At 27.7% G+C, this 6,869-nt stretch overlaps 1 protein-coding gene across 1 annotated transcript in view; it reads left to right on the top strand.

Moving 5' to 3' along the window:
- Window positions 1-392: 392 nt before the first annotated feature.
- The window catches only part of LOC148300070 (uncharacterized), a gene marked incomplete at its 3' end in the record, with an annotated part of 44,474 nt that continues 37,997 nt past the window's right edge, over window positions 393-6,869 (top strand). Inside the window, exon 1 of the mRNA XM_088275317.1 lies at window positions 393-696. The remainder of the gene's footprint in view (window positions 697-6,869) is intronic.

The raw sequence follows: 6,869 nt of genomic DNA, 5'->3' as shown, positions 1-6,869 counted from the left end.
TTATTATTTAATGATTTAATAATATTTTTTATCAGAATCGAAAATAAATATGAATACTCGTGTATTGGAATGTAGAATGCAATTTTTAAAAATCTACATTCATAGATATTAAAATGAGTGATATCCATCGTATTTCAGGAGTAAAAGCAAAAATTCTATCCCTACGAAATAGTATCGTGCACTTTCTTAGGAGCTTTTCTCCCTTTTCGCTCGCCGGCCGAGCCTTTCGCCGAGACTGGGATGAATCTACGTACAACCTTTCACCTTTCCCGACAGCGGGCGCCGGAGCGGGCCGGGGGTGGTGGGGTGCGGCGGGCGGCAGGGGGCGCCGGGGGGGCGTGGGCGGGGCCAGGGCGCAGGCTCGCAGGGAGGGGGTAGCTCCGCCGCTGATCAGTCCGTCAGGAAACGCCGCGGCGGCAGCACGACAGCGAGAAGCCTGAGAAACCCATTCTGAGAATCAAATTAATATCACCCCGACAAATGTAATGTAATTGAAAAAATCATCCATTCCAACACTTGACGGTTTCGAAATTTTACAAGTATTTTTTTATTTTATTTTAATTTTTTTTAAACAGGATTACGAACTTTGTTTTGATGATGCTTTTGACAATTCTGACGGCAACCCCTGTTTAGTGATAGAAAACTTTAGTTTTGTTGCTGTGTATATCTTAAGGACTCCACTGGATAATTAAAAGGGTAAGTTTTATAGACACCTGTTGATAAAAAATGTACTTTCATTAATATTACTTATCATTTTCTTGTATAAATAAGTTTTTAAAAACTTTTTTTTCATATATTTTTTTCTATCTTAATTTGTCATAACTGTTGATCGTTATGATAAATATATAAAATAATATTAAATATTAATAAGTTACACATTACAAATTTAAGTATAATTTGTGAAATATTTTTATGCTTTTTAAATAATGACATCTGTCGAGCTTTATTAAATATTTGCGTGCGTTCAAAAATATCTCCAATTCCGATGAAAGCTCACGACATTTTTTTCGGATAATCTCTTCATTAAATTAAATTTATTTTCCTCAAAAGGGACCATCCCCTTAACATCCCCGCTCTGTGGTTTTCGAAAAGAGGTGTTGTCGAAATTTACATAACAAGGTATCTCAGAGCCAGCGAGGAAATTATTCAAGAATGGATTTAAAGTTTTGTCATATTTGATGACAGAAATCTACTGACGTATATATTTTTCTCAAGAAAAAATGATCTGTTGTATAATTATGTTTTAACTTAATTTTGCCCTCAATTAAATTTTTTCGAAATAAACAGCAATGTCATATGTTGGAAAACAATTTAAGATAAAATATTGTTAACATATGTGTTAATTGCATGAAATAATAGAAAAAAATACTACCAAAAGCCGTTATTTTAATTGTTATTCATCAATTTCAATTTGAGTCCCGGAATCAAGAAACTTCTATTTTTCCCTAAAGTATTGATTGATGAAAAATCATTCTTCATTTGTTAATGACAAAATTTTTTACAGAAAAATACAATTTTTTAAAAATATTTTAATAAAACTGAAAATTACCAAAAAAACGAAAATAAGATAATTTTAATATAAAAATCCACATAATTTTTTAAATTATTTTTTTAAATCTGATTAATTTATTCATCCAGAAAATTGCAAGCACTGTCATAATTAGTTTAAATAACAGTATTTAAAATTTTATATCGTAGTAGTAATTTTATTTTTTATTTATTCAATAGATAGAGCACTTAACTAAGCAATGAAAAAAAAGCAGACAAAAATAAATTAAGGGAAAACGCCACTGATGATTTTGCAAATACAAATACATTTTTATCGTTTTTAATAATTTTTTGATTTTTGACTGCTCAATTGAAAAAAATAATAAAAAAGAGCACGAAAATATGCACGATAATTTGTATTTATGCGATTAAAAAATTAAAGAAAATACCATAGTAGTTTAATGCCGGGTTTTATGCCGTTACACGATAATATTATGATAATCTCTGGCGAATGGAATGGCGACTGACAACGGCATTATGACCCAAAATAATAAAATCCATTAGAATATAAATGGCCGTGGTAATCGTAGAAATTTCAAGAGAAGCTAATTAAATACCTACTCAAAAATCGGGTAGCGTCCACACACAATGCAAAAAGATATAATGTACCGAAAATTGTAACATATACGTATCTTGATGTTATAATTTTCAAAATGGAATAAATTATTGAACTTGCATTCATCGATCAACTTGTTTAGATACTTTTTCCTTAGATGTTTCCTTAAAAGGGATGCGGTACTATTTTATTTTTAGTCGAAAATATATATAACACAGCTCGTAATTAGGAAAAACGAAAAATAAAGACTAAATAAATCTAATTCTCTACAAAAGTTCACTATCAATTTTAATTAAACGAAACAATTAACCCGACAAAAAAGTATAGTTTTATAGTTTATTTGAATATAAAAACTCCTAAAAAACACATTTCCTTCTATTAATTTTATGATAAATTTAAGGATCGAGAGTTGCCGTGGAAATGAAATACGGCAGTAATTATTGCTGTTAAAAACTTAGAAATTACATAAAAATAAATATAATCTCTGAATAAAAACTAGGTATTTCAGATCGTACTTAGGCGAACACTCATTTACTTTAACAAAATCTAACCCCTAATCTAATCAGGTTGCGCAATTTTTCATTGCATAAATATAACTTTTTTTCTTTATTTATTTGTATTATAAATATATTTGATCACCTTTAAAGCACTTCTTCTTCTCCTTTTCATTTTGTGTGTGTCATGTCAGGTCCCTCTAACGCCGACTATCACATGAGAGTTATTGTCTTAATCTTTGGAAGCTATAAACAGCGCCTCGATGGTCCTGATCCCCGTCCAATCTCGTATATTCCGAAGCCAGGAGATCTGTCCTCTGCCCACATATCGTCGACCTCTATTTTGCCTTTTATAATTAGGTGCAATAGCTTGTACTTCTCTCCTCTTAGCGCATGGCCCAGGTAGGACACCTTCCGGACCTTGATATCAGTCATCAGGGGTCTCCCTGTTCTTGCTCTTTGAAGCACATTTGAGTTGCCGACCATATCGGTCAATGGAGTGCGTAGCATTCTATTTTTTCTTCGAATCATCAAATGAAATACGAGTTTATCGTACGATTATTTTCTATTCATGGTAACACATCAAAAATTCCTCCTATTTGATGCTACGTGAGACCCTCGCGAGTTGATATATTGACCTGCAAATCATTAGATTAGCATACATTCAACTATGTTGTTCAAGCAAAGTAACAGAGAAAACGTGTCATCGTAAAAACGTGTAAAAACGATATTTAACCAGTTCTCTGCCTTTAACGGTGCTCCAAAGGCCGGCCTAACAAAATTAGTGCGTAAACGCGCTCATCTTTGTGCTTGTTTTTAGCCCATGTCAAGCACTTATTTTAATAATCACATATGTACATATTTAACACCAAAAAGTCATTGGATATTGGAAACGGAATGTGCAAAAGAAAGTATGAATTTGACGTAAATTGATGAGGCAATAGGACATAAAGATATAACAGATATTGTGGTGTCTAATTTAAAAAAAAATACGAATATTACAAATAAATGACAAATCTTGGTTGATATAAGATATGAATCCATTGTATCTATTGAATTGTTGTATATACTGTGTTGTTTTTAGGGATCAAGCTAATTCATTTATTATTATTGACTATTCACCTTTCTCTCTTATTATTTTCAAGATATATAAACTAAATATGATATAAGTCCTTGTACATAATAGGCAAAGCAACTTTTCTAACGCAACTAATAAAAATAAATTATAAAAAAAACTATACAGTGTATATATTATATTTGGTAAGTCTTCATATCATCTTTAAATATATGTATTGTATAAAAAAAGTTAGATTTAACTGTTTTTAAATGTTACAGCCTACCGGGAACACCCTTACTAATACGTCCTGGCATTTAAAGGGTTAAGAATTTGAACTCGAGCCAGAAGTACTCGGAACAGTTTTTAGCTAACAAATCTCAAAGTTTTACAATCTAGGAATCTTTTAACGATCAGGAAGATGTAAGATTATCGATCTCAGCGTAACAAGTACATATACGAGTATATGTATGTAATCGAGTAAACGTATCAAGAGCGTACAAGAAATATAATACAAATGTATATATGTATTAGTTCATGTGTAAAATTACAAATACAGAGCCATATTCATGGTCAACGTGAACTTTTTTACAACTTTTGAAGTAGAGTATGTGAATATTTAATACATAATTAAATTAAAAGCCTAATATGTGACACATGAATATGTTTATAAATGACATACATGTATAATTACATTTGATAACGATTTTTTGCAAAACTCTATTCCTTAATTTTTAAAATGTATCTTTACATGTTAACATTTCAACATACATAGATGAAAATAATATAGATGCCTGGGTATTAACAGGGCTTATGACCTGTCATAGACAGGTTAAATGACCAATTTATACATGTGTAACATTAACCATTCTACCCATGATTGACAACCACACTACTCAAATTATCACACATAAAGTGTCTTGAGATGAATAATATATGTAGGGATCCAAAAGTTAGAGTTCCAGCTTATGACATGTCATAAGCCCGGTAAATACTCAGACCTTCATATTCTTCTTAATTTATATTGAAATCTCAATAAATAATAATAAAGTGTAGTAATCTAGATTTGTGACAAAAATTTGTAAAGTATTGGAACACACTCAAAATGTTGTTTTTTTATTTCTTTATGGAATAACCCGCAAAGCCTTTCCTTTTAGAGGCTTGTCTGCAGGTAGGATAGTAAGAATAGAAAAAGTTAATGTGAATACATAACCAGCACCCAGACTAATTCAATTAAAAAAAAAAAACAATTGGCGGGAATCGAACCCGCGACGCCTATTTCAAAGTCGAGCGTCCCAACTACGCTACGGCGCCCATAAAAAATATATCTCTGCAATTGATGAAAAATAGCAAGACAGTACCATATCTGTGACTGGATTTAAATGAATACTTAAATGGTTAACTAAGATGTTATAAATAAATTCAGATTTCAACAAAATATGAGCAAAAATATATTTTTCTCAAAAACAGATATGTTTAAACTAAAAAAAATGGCCCGCACCGCAAACCGCAGTAACCGCATATGTTGTACATAGTATTTATGAGAAAAGGCAAAAAATATTTAAAAAAGTGAAATAAACAACAATGAAATAAATTGCTCGTTTTTTTAATATAATTTTATCTTTATGAATGCAAAAAAAATTAAAATGAATACCAACATCATCGCTGTATATTCGTTTGAATTGTATTTTCCATTGTTGTACCAAATGTTATAGTATTCACTTAAAAACGATTTATGCTCGGAGTGGCAGAAAAATATAATTGATTGAGTTGTATTTATGTGGGCAGTCAATTTAAATTATTAAAATGATAAAATAATCGTTTGATAATATTTTGCTTTTTCAATTTTAATAGTTAAATCAATTTGATTACTCTAAATCGTGAAATTTTCATTTTATCATAATGATTACTGCGCAAATTGGTAGCCTTACTTTTTTTTAAACTGGGTGTCTCTTTATATAAAGACACAAGATATTTTACCTAAATTAAATTGTTATAATGATTGAGTTAGGTACATAGTTTTTTAAAGACTGTGTGTTTCTATGTTTTATAACATAGAAACACACAGTGTATGGGTATTTTCCTACTAAAAAGATAATTGTTGTTTGTTACAAAATCTTTTTGAAGACTTGGTTTTTCTTCATTTCTACTGTGATTTATTAGTGATTAGTGACATAGTTTTTTGAAGACTTGGTGTCTCTATGTTGTATAACAAATGTCCGACAAGGGTAATATACTGTAGTTATTGCGATTTGTCTCACTTAAATTACTAAAATAATTTCAAATTAGTATTGTACGTATTTAATGAAATATATTTGCATATATATATATATATATATATATATATATATATATATATATATATATATATATATATATATATATATATATATATATATACATATATATATATATACACATATATATATATATATATTTATATATATATATATGTATATATATATATATATATATATATATATATATATATATATATATATATATATATATATATATATATATATATATATATATATATATATATATATATATATATATATATATATATATATATATATATATATATATATATATATATATATATATATATATATATATATATATATATATTTATATATATACATATATATATATATATACACATATATATATATATATATATATATATATATATATATATATATATATATATATATATATATATATATATATATATATATATATATATATATATATATATATATATATATATATATATATATATATATATATATATATATATATATATATATATATATATATATGAATATATATATATATATATATATTTATATATATATATATATATATATATATATATATATATATATATATATATATATATATATATATATATATATATATATATATATATATATATATATATGTAGTCATTCTTTTTTTGGCCTTAGTTCCAACATGTAATTTTTTTTAAGTTTTGATTATCTGGCATTCAGAATAAATGTTTTATTACACTTTTTCATATAAAAATGCTATGATCTTAATTTGGACGAAACCAGACAAAAATATAAGGAATAATACATACTCAATTGATAAACTACGATGTTTTCTTTGTTGTTTTCTGCTCTGCTTTTTAGGTAGTGTTTTTTTTTTATATTTCCAGTATATGAATTAAACAATTACGACCCAAAGGTTA

Source organism: Brachycentrus maculatus, unplaced genomic scaffold (genome assembly GCF_059751285.1).
Source record: "Brachycentrus maculatus isolate JH-2025_06_01 unplaced genomic scaffold, ASM5975128v1 h1tg000841l, whole genome shotgun sequence".
Classification (NCBI taxonomy): Eukaryota; Metazoa; Arthropoda; class Insecta; order Trichoptera; family Brachycentridae; genus Brachycentrus; species Brachycentrus maculatus.
This window is presented reverse-complemented; position numbering and strand designations above follow the sequence as displayed.